The sequence below is a fragment of the Sinohyriopsis cumingii genome, unplaced genomic scaffold (genome assembly GCF_028554795.1).
Source record: "Sinohyriopsis cumingii isolate HCF-2022 unplaced genomic scaffold, ASM2855479v2 utg000066l, whole genome shotgun sequence".
NCBI classification, from domain to species: domain Eukaryota; kingdom Metazoa; phylum Mollusca; class Bivalvia; order Unionida; family Unionidae; genus Sinohyriopsis; species Sinohyriopsis cumingii.
Window position 1 is genome coordinate 26,483 of NW_028315866.1, and position 11,455 is coordinate 37,937.

Sequence of the window (11,455 nt, forward strand, 5' to 3'; positions counted from 1 at the left end):
CATCTTTATATCAGTTAACTGTAGTCCGCCATTTCGCTTATCACCAATTATTGTATAATAGTGAACCAAATGGGACTTTCCTGACCAGATAAATCTGAGAAATAATTGCTTCAATTCATCAGCAATCATATCAGGAAGAGGCTGAACTGACACTATGTACAATACTCTAGAAACTAATAAGTTATTAACAACTGTTACTTTTCCTTGTATTGTCAAATATCTCTGCGACCACAGTTGCAATAAGTTTTTAATTTTAGACAATCTATCATTCCAGTTCAGTTGCTCACATAACTTTGCACATTTTCCCACATAAGCTCCCAAAATTAAGATGACTTGATCACACATTTGAATTTGTAATTGTTTGCAATAATCATCAGTAAGTTTACCAGATCCAATACACAGAAGTTCTGTCTTTTCCTTGTTCACCTTTGCACCAGATCCTTTACAATACAAGTCAAGTACATTAAAAGATTGATTAATGGATTGTGTGTCCGCTAATGTCAAGGTTGTATCATCTGCATGTTGAAAAACTTTACTTGTATTACTAGACAGTGGGAGTGGAATACCTTTGATAGTGGGATTTGCTTTGATAGCGAGTCCTAAGGGTTCTGCTGCTAATACATATAACATTGCTGATATAGGACAACCTTGTCTGACTGAATTTTTAATTAAAAAGGGTTTCGTTAGATGACCATTGCATTTAACACTACTTTTAATTTCATTATAAAATATCTTTATCCACTGAATAAAATTGTCACCAAAACCGAACTTTCGTAACACAGAAATCAAATATGAGTGGCAAACTCTGTCAAACGCTTTTTCTTGATCAATTTTTAAGATATATCCCTCAAGATTGTCTCTCTCAACCATATCTATAATATCTCTTACAGTGACTATAGTATCAGCAATATCTCTCCCAACTATACAACATGTCTGAGTTTGAGAAATAATTTTGGGTAATACCATTTTTAAACGTGTAGACAAAATCCTTGCCAAAATTTTATAATCTACATTAAGTAAACTGATAGGACGCCAATTTTGCAATCTTCTATTATCCCCCTTATTTTTATAAATAAGTGATATAACCCCAAATCTCATTGATCTCGACATAATATTGTCATTCTTAACACTCTGAAAGATGTGCAACAGAATATCATATATACAATCATAAAATTTACAATACCACTCTACTGTCAATCCGTCCGGGCCGGGGCTTTTATTTTTAGCCATCCCTTTTATAGCTGTATGTATTTCATCAACTGTTATTATGGCATCACACATATCTTTATCCTCATCAGATACAGAACAGTTTACAAAATTTAAAAGTGAATCAGTACAATTATCATCAACAGTTACCGAAGAATATAAATGACTATAAAACTGATGTATTTCATTTAAGATTCCGCTTGTATTTGAAATAATTACACCATCATCATCAATTAATTCATTGATTACATTTTTGTTGTGTCGATATTTCTCAAGATTTAGAAAATATTTAGTATTTCTATCGCTTTCAATTGCCCATTTGGCCTTAGATCTCAATATAGCACCCCGACAAAAATCAGTTTCATAGTCACTTAGCTGATGTTTTAGTTCTTCATATTTGTTAATGTCATATGGTTCTTTATTTGCGACTTTTTCTGAAAATGATTTTAATTTATTTTGCAATGTAAAGTATTCTTGTAATCTTTCCTTATTTCTTCTTGTACAGTATACTTGGGAAAATTTTTTAATTTTGTATTTTACATTATCCCACCAAATGAGTGGTTCACTGAAATACATTTCGTCAGTTTTTCCTTCGGTAAGAATTGATTTCACTCTTTGTACATATTTTTCCTCAAAAAGAACATTGTTATTTAATATCCATAATCCGGGCCCTGTTTCCACTTTGCAGGTATTTAGTTTAAGGTATACAAAAGAATGATCACTAAAGGATGTATCTGCATAATAAATATTTTGCACATTGGAGTGCAATTTTGAGGAAATCAAAAAATAATCTATTCTACTCTGCTTCATTTCGCCTAGTACAACTTGTTTTCTGGAGAAACTACGAGTACTAGGATTTCGTGATCTCCATAAATCGGTAATATTCCTATCATGAATAATTTTATAAAGTTCACGCATTGCTACATCATCAATATGTAAGGCTTTGTTATGTCGATCAATACCTGCTAAAGTTGTATTAAAATCACCAGCCAGGATAGTGCTATCACTAGTACTGTTATGTAAATATGTATTTAGCTTCATGAAAAAGTTAAACTTTTCCTTCACAACATTTGGAGCATAAATATTGATTAAATCAATCACTTTATCATCAATAGCTATTTTAAGATGTAAAATCCTACCCTTTTCAATCATTTCTTGTGTCACCTGATTTCTCAATTCTCTCACTACTAAAACAGCAACACCTGCCCTCCTGTTGTCAGCATTACTATAAAATATGTCACCATTCCAAATCTCATTTTCTCTAATACTTTCAACAAACTCATCATCCCAAAAGGTTTCTTGCAATAATAAAATATGGCCTCTTTTCTCTTTAAATATTTCTAAAACAGACTTTAGTTTATTCAAATTACGCAAGCCATTTACATTTAGAGATACAATATTTAAAGCCATGATTATGATGAGTGTATTGAAAGTATTAAAAAATGTTGAGTGTTTGATCATTTCTTCATAGGTGTTCGTCGCATGCTATTCATCTTCATATTAGGTACTGGATTAAACCTTCTCCTTCTCCTTTGTACTACTTTGAAATTTTCGATATTAGTACCGTTTTCTTGACATGTACGTGATTCGTTTGATCTTTCAACAACGTCTGCAGCCATCTTCCTGTCATCATCTGAATCTGTCCCCGATCCATCTCCAATTGTATGATTGTTGTTTACTTCCTCAGATTCTATTTCTACATTGGTCATATCAACTCCAATTCTTTCTTTTTCTTCCCCACTTTCTCCACTCTCATTATCTTTTTTTGCATTCTCAATTTCTTCTTTATCATCTTCGTCACTCTGTAACTCCAATATGTCTTCCCTCATATCATCATCAACTTGCGAATGAATGCCTGTAATGGCCTCTCTGTAACACATACATGTTTGCGCCTCTTTGTGGCATTTGTCGCATATCCTGCATGTACACATAAGAGGAAAACTTCCACAACTTTCACATCTTTGCCTTGTGCAATTTTTTGCTACATGGCCTTGCTCCCCACACTTGTAGCATACAAAATCAGGGCAGTCTTTTATAACATGTCCCGGATCAAGACATCTAGAACATACCTTAACTTGATTATTGTGTAATACTCTAAAGTATTGTTGACCATTGACAGTCTGAAATTTCAGACTGTAAGGCAAGGATTTTACCTGCTGTGGAAATTTACATTTGACATAACGAGTCCCATCAGCCACACTAGTTCCAGGATAATATCTGCGTTGAATGGGAGAAAGAAGTTCTACTCCGTATTCACCGAGCTTCATACTTATATCATCATCTGTGATGTATGCTGGTAAATGAAGAATTGACACAATAATAGTGTCTGAATATAAAAGAGTACAATCAAAGTGTTCACTTCCAATATCAATTCCACACAAGGTATTATATGCTACTTCCTTACTCGGTAGTGTGACCTCATACAAATTTGCACCTTTGGGCACAACTGCATAGACCGACATATCTCCGGTTAATTCTTCTACACTTCTAACAATATCACTTGCCTTTATTTTCTTCACATCCTTTACATCAATCACCACGGTACATTCTTTCCCAAAACGACGAGAAGCTCCTGTCTGTCTATCGATGTTACTCGACATGCCATTCTTATTGTTAGCTATTCCACTGGTGTCATTAGAGTGTGAGTCAGCTCCTTGTGCTGCACGTGCAGCACGACCAGGCTTTGTATTCATTGTCACAGAAAAAAATTTTTTGTGTGGTGGATAAAGTTATCCACACACTCAAAATATATCTCACTTATATATGAATGCGATCAAACAAATCTTATCAACGTACCTGTAACAAATTAAAACAGCAAAAATGTCTATTAAAGGAAAAAAACTTGAAAATTCACGGAGCGATCATCAAACGTGTTTTCCTTCTGATGTCATAACCGGAAGTCTCTATTTTAGAGTCATAAAAGATACTGCTCTATGACAAAAGAACAGTTTGTCAGAAGTGGGATTCGAACCCACGCCGGGAAGACCCGACTGCGACCTGAACGCAGCGCCTTAGACCGCTCGGCCATCCTGACATATGCATTGCAAAGATCCGAGTGCACATAGAGAGATTGAAGGGCGTATAGGTCAGCATACTGAATAGGACTCGTTGAGGCCTAGAATCATCGACTAATTGAATAAATAGTAAGATTTTGTAACAACAAAGATTTTGTAACAGCACAGGATAATCTCCCATCATCTATATTTTTATCTTTGTACTTGTATATTGTGCCTCTAATAATGATAACATTAACTACAAAGTTATTAATGTTTTCCTTGCAGAGAAGTCGATGAGGGAGGGATTCTACTGTAATTTGAATGCATCATCTTAGACCGCTTGTCCATCCTGATCTATCCATTAGTTTTCTGCACCTTATCTCTTAGAAATACAGTGGAAAGGATACATTAAATGATAGAGACAAATGCAAATGTTAAGTAATAGAGAACAATTGAAATATGAAGGAACAGTGAAAACCTCCAATGTAACAGGTAAGCGTTATTGAACAATGTTATATTATGTATGCATACATCCATAGAGAGAGAGAGAGAGAGAGAGAGAGAGAGAGAGAGAGAGAGAGAGAGATGGTGTGTGTGTGTGTGGGGGGGGGGGGGAAGGGTAGGTGGACGTATATAATTAGACAGGCAGTGGATAGATGGGCATCTTGTTTGTGAATCGCGGGAATATAGCGCCAGCGGGTACTTATATAAAAATGACAATTTCTCATTAACATACAAGAGATAAACTTCTCCTCTCGATAATACCTTGTGCTTATTATAACTGTTTGAGCATAAAGAATAAAAAGGTAACCTTTTTGGGACTCGAATGAATGTGAGTGAAACACTCATGCAGGTAGTATCGCTTTCCCGTCTGTAGATATCCGTGAGATTTGTATGTGTGTGTGTGTGTGTGTGTGTGAGAGAGAGAGAGAGAGAGAGAGAGAGAGAGAGAGAGGATAACAAGTTAATACATTTGAAGGGCCAGAAAAGCATATTTAACTAAAACAGCTGTTATATGCCAGCATACATGAACGCTGTAAGATTGATGTTTTCTATTTTAGAGTCATAAGAGATACTGCTCTATGACAAAAGAACAGTTTGTCAGAAGTGGGATTCGAACCCACGCCGGGAAGACCCGACTGCGACCTGAACGCATCGCCTTTTTTTTTTTCTTTCTTTATTCAAAAACGCTTTGTACAGTATAATAGTTAAAAATATACAGTCAGTATGTACATAGTAGTTTGTAATGCTATATTACAAAATAATGGTTCTACAATAGTATTTTGTAATGCTATATTACAAAACAATGATTCTACAATAGTATTTTGTTAAGCTATATTACAGAACAATGATTCTAAAATTTTATTGTGTAATGTTATAGTACAAAACAATGATTCTACAATGTAATAAACACTTTATCCTCTTCTATTCTCATTAAAGGATTATCTTTTACAAAATACTTCGTAATCAAAGTCTGATTTTTGTCTTTGTAATGTTGATACGCATATAATATATATTTTCTAGTCAAATATTGGAACAATCTTTCGATGTCTATTTGTTTCCCTAATAAAGACATAATGTTTCTTCTTTTGTAAATGCACAATCGAGCAATGCTCAGAATGTAGTTCAAAAAATAACTATTTACTGATTTTGTTTCTTTGTTATATCCTATCATGAGCATTTGTTCAAGAGAAGTGCTATTGAGAACACCAACTCTACAATTTTTAAAAAGAATCTCAACTATATATACAATATAATTCTTAAAAGAGCTTAATTCAGGACATTTCAAAAACATGTGAAATAAATCCTCTGTTTCCAACTGGCACACTGGACATGAGTCATTATCAATTTTGCCATAGTATTTTAGTCTCTCTTTTGTAAATATTCGATTGTGCATTATTCTATAATCCAAATCTATACAATCTGGGGTCTTGAAAGGTAGGTGTATCAATTTCCAGTATTTATGCTTTTCCAAACTAAATATCTTACTCCAAAAGGAAACAGAAGCTGGTTCTTGAAAAATCAACGTACATAAAAGCTTGTAAAATAGTTGTGTTGTACATAAACAGAGGTCATATAATTTTGTATCAACTCTGAGAAACATATTATTTCTCCCATTGGTTACAGTGGGTTTTGACTCTGTTGCAACAATATTTCTCCAGCCTAATGGTATACTTTCTATTATGCAATTATAGTCTTTTTTTATCTTATCTGTTTTGATCTCAGAATTTGATTTGTATATCATTTCTGGAATAGCTCTATAAGGTAGTATTCCAGGTACAAATTCATATGTAATATCCTGAACACGAACAATTCCTGCTTCTATAAATTCTGCGAAAAACAACGTTTTACCAGCACATGTAATATTAGGATTTAAAAAGAGAGGTTGTTCAAAAACATTCCTCACATCAATATTTGTATCGATATTATTTCTAAGTTTTTCCCATGCATGAAACATTTCTCTGTAAAATATAGGTAGGGTATTCAATTGTTGCTTATTTAAAGACATGAGAAACAACTCTTTGGTCAACCTCATGTTCAGGACAGTAGATAAAAAGTGATCAAAGGTATTTTTCCACATAGCATGGCAATTCACATCAAAGTATCTTTTTAAAATTTTTAGTCTGAATGCATACATTTTCATCTTTATATCAGTTAACTGTAGTCCGCCATTTCGCTTATCACCAATTATTGTATAATAGTGAACCAAATGGGACTTTCCTGACCAGATAAATCTGAGAAATAATTGCTTCAATTCATCAGCAATCATATCAGGAAGAGGCTGAACTGACACTATGTACAATACTCTAGAAACTAATAAGTTATTAACAACTGTTACTTTTCCTTGTATTGTCAAATATCTCTGTGACCACAGTTGCAATAAGTTTTTAATTTTAGACAATCTATCATTCCAGTTCAGTTGCTCACATAACTTTGCACATTTTCCCACATAAGCTCCCAAAATTAAGATGACTTGATCACACATTTGAATTTGTAATTGTTTGCAATAATCATCAGTAAGTTTACCAGATCCAATACACAGAAGTTCTGTCTTTTCCTTGTTCACCTTTGCACCAGATCCTTTACAATACAAGTCAAGTACATTAAAAGATTGATTAATGGATTGTGTGTCCGCTAATGTCAAGGTTGTATCATCTGCATGTTGAAAAACTTTACTTGTATTACTAGACAGTGGGAGTGGAATACCTTTGATAGTGGGATTTGCTTTGATAGCGAGTCCTAAGGGTTCTGCTGCTAATACATATAACATTGCTGATATAGGACAACCTTGTCTGACTGAATTTTTAATTAAAAAGGGTTTCGTTAGATGACCATTGCATTTAACACTACTTTTAATTTCATTATAAAATATCTTTATCCACTGAATAAAATTGTCACCAAAACCGAACTTTCGTAACACAGAAATCAAATATGAGTGGCAAACTCTGTCAAACGCTTTTTCTTGATCAATTTTTAAGATATATCCCTCAAGATTGTCTCTCTCAACCATATCTATAATATCTCTTACAGTGACTATAGTATCAGCAATATCTCTCCCAACTATACAACATGTCTGAGTTTGAGAAATAATTTTGGGTAATACCATTTTTAAACGTGTAGACAAAATCCTTGCCAAAATTTTATAATCTACATTAAGTAAACTGATAGGACGCCAATTTTGCAATCTTCTATTATCCCCCTTATTTTTATAAATAAGTGATATAACCCCAAATCTCATTGATCTCGACATAATATTGTCATTCTTAACACTCTGAAAGATGTGCAACAGAATATCATATATACAATCATAAAATTTACAATACCACTCTACTGTCAATCCGTCCGGGCCGGGGCTTTTATTTTTAGCCATCCCTTTTATAGCTGTATGTATTTCATCAACTGTTATTATGGCATCACACATATCTTTATCCTCATCAGATACAGAACAGTTTACAAAATTTAAAAGTGAATCAGTACAATTATCATCAACAGTTACCGAAGAATATAAATGACTATAAAACTGATGTATTTCATTTAAGATTCCGCTTGTATTTGAAATAATTACACCATCATCATCAATTAATTCATTGATTACATTTTTGTTGTGTCGATATTTCTCAAGATTTAGAAAATATTTAGTATTTCTATCGCTTTCAATTGCCCATTTGGCCTTAGATCTCAATATAGCACCCCGACAAAAATCAGTTTCATAGTCACTTAGCTGATGTTTTAGTTCTTCATATTTGTTAATGTCATATGGTTCTTTATTTGCGACTTTTTCTGAAAATGATTTTAATTTATTTTGCAATGTAAAGTATTCTTGTAATCTTTCCTTATTTCTTCTTGTACAGTATACTTGGGAAAATTTTTTAATTTTGTATTTTACATTATCCCACCAAATGAGTGGTTCACTGAAATACATTTCGTCAGTTTTTCCTTCGGTAAGAATTGATTTCACTCTTTGTACATATTTTTCCTCAAAAAGAACATTGTTATTTAATATCCATAATCCGGGCCCTGTTTCCACTTTGCAGGTATTTAGTTTAAGGTATACAAAAGAATGATCACTAAAGGATGTATCTGCATAATAAATATTTTGCACATTGGAGTGCAATTTTGAGGAAATCAAAAAATAATCTATTCTACTCTGCTTCATTTCGCCTAGTACAACTTGTTTTCTGGAGAAACTACGAGTACTAGGATTTCGTGATCTCCATAAATCGGTAATATTCCTATCATGAATAATTTTATAAAGTTCACGCATTGCTACATCATCAATATGTAAGGCTTTGTTATGTCGATCAATACCTGCTAAAGTTGTATTAAAATCACCAGCCAGGATAGTGCTATCACTAGTACTGTTATGTAAATATGTATTTAGCTTCATGAAAAAGTTAAACTTTTCCTTCACAACATTTGGAGCATAAATATTGATTAAATCAATCACTTTATCATCAATAGCTATTTTAAGATGTAAAATCCTACCCTTTTCAATCATTTCTTGTGTCACCTGATTTCTCAATTCTCTCACTACTAAAACAGCAACACCTGCCCTCCTGTTGTCAGCATTACTATAAAATATGTCACCATTCCAAATCTCATTTTCTCTAATACTTTCAACAAACTCATCATCCCAAAAGGTTTCTTGCAATAATAAAATATGGCCTCTTTTCTCTTTAAATATTTCTAAAACAGACTTTAGTTTATTCAAATTACGCAAGCCATTTACATTTAGAGATACAATATTTAAAGCCATGATTATGATGAGTGTATTGAAAGTATTAAAAAATGTTGAGTGTTTGATCATTTCTTCATAGGTATTCGTCGCATGCTATTCATCTTCATATTAGGTACTGGATTAAACCTTCTCCTTCTCCTTTGTACTACTTTGAAATTTTCGATATTAGTACCGTTTTCTTGACATGTACGTGATTCGTTTGATCTTTCAACAACGTCTGCAGCCATCTTCCTGTCATCATCTGAATCTGTCCCCGATCCATCTCCAATTGTATGATTGTTGTTTACTTCCTCAGATTCTATTTCTACATTGGTCATATCAACTCCAATTCTTTCTTTTTCTTCCCCACTTTCTCCACTCTCATTATCTTTTTTTGCATTCTCAATTTCTTCTTTATCATCTTCGTCACTCTGTAACTCCAATATGTCTTCCCTCATATCATCATCAACTTGCGAATGAATGCCTGTAATGGCCTCTCTGTAACACATACATGTTTGCGCCTCTTTGTGGCATTTGTCGCATATCCTGCATGTACACATAAGAGGAAAACTTCCACAACTTTCACATCTTTGCCTTGTGCAATTTTTTGCTACATGGCCTTGCTCCCCACACTTGTAGCATACAAAATCAGGGCAGTCTTTTATAACATGTCCCGGATCAAGACATCTAGAACATACCTTAACTTGATTATTGTGTAATACTCTAAAGTATTGTTGACCATTGACAGTCTGAAATTTCAGACTGTAAGGCAAGGATTTTACCTGCTGTGGAAATTTACATTTGACATAACGAGTCCCATCAGCCACACTAGTTCCAGGATAATATCTGCGTTGAATGGGAGAAAGAAGTTCTACTCCGTATTCACCGAGCTTCATACTTATATCATCATCTGTGATGTATGCTGGTAAATGAAGAATTGACACAATAATAGTGTCTGAATATAAAAGAGTACAATCAAAGTGTTCACTTCCAATATCAATTCCACACAAGGTATTATATGCTACTTCCTTACTCGGTAGTGTGACCTCATACAAATTTGCACCTTTGGGCACAACTGCATAGACCGACATATCTCCGGTTAATTCTTCTACACTTCTAACAATATCACTTGCCTTTATTTTCTTCACATCCTTTACATCAATCACCACGGTACATTCTTTCCCAAAACGACGAGAAGCTCCTGTCTGTCTATCGATGTTACTCGACATGCCATTCTTATTGTTAGCTATTCCACTGGTGTCATTAGAGTGTGAGTCAGCTCCTTGTGCTGCACGTGCAGCACGACCAGGCTTTGTATTCATTGTCACAGAAAAAAATTTTTTGTGTGGTGGATAAAGTTATCCACACACTCAAAATATATCTCACTTATATATGAATGCGATCAAACAAATCTTATCAACGTACCTGTAACAAATTAAAACAGCAAAAATGTCTATTAAAGGAAAAAAACTTGAAAATTCACGGAGCGATCATCAAACCTGTTTTCCTTCTGATGTCATAACCGGAAGTCTCTATTTTAGAGTCATAAAAGATACTGCTCTATGACAAAAGAACAGTTTGTCAGAAGTGGGATTCGAACCCACGCCGGGAAGACCCGACTGCGACCTGAACGCAGCGCCTTAGACCGCTCGGCCATCCTGACATATGCATTGCAAAGATCCGAGTGCACATAGAGAGACTGAAGGGCGTATAGGTCAGCATACTGAATAGGACTCGTTGAGGCCTAGAATCATCAACTAATTGAATAAATAGTAAGATTTTGTAACAACAAAGATTTTGTAACAGCACAGGATAATCTCCCATCATCTATATTTTTATCTTTGTACTTGTATATTGTGCCTCTAATAATGATAACATTAACTACAAAGTTATTAATGTTTTCCTTGCAGAGAAGTCGATGAGGGAGGGATTCTACTGTAATTTGAATGCATCATCTTAGACCGCTTGTCCATCCTGATCTATCCATTAGTTTTCTGCACCTTATCTCTTAGAAATACAGTGGAAAGGATACATT

The 11,455-nt window shown here is 34.0% G+C and overlaps 2 non-coding genes across 2 annotated transcripts; both read right to left on the minus strand.

Annotated features, from left to right (window-relative positions):
• Positions 1–4,156: 4,156 nt before the first annotated feature.
• On the minus strand, positions 4,157–4,240 carry Trnal-cag (transfer RNA leucine (anticodon CAG)). The gene has a single exon. It is a non-coding gene; the product is annotated as a tRNA-Leu (tRNA).
• Positions 4,241–10,999: 6,759 nt separating this feature from the next.
• Positions 11,000–11,083, minus strand: Trnal-cag (transfer RNA leucine (anticodon CAG)). The gene has a single exon. It is a non-coding gene; the product is annotated as a tRNA-Leu (tRNA).
• Between the last annotated feature and the right edge of the window lie 372 nt (positions 11,084–11,455).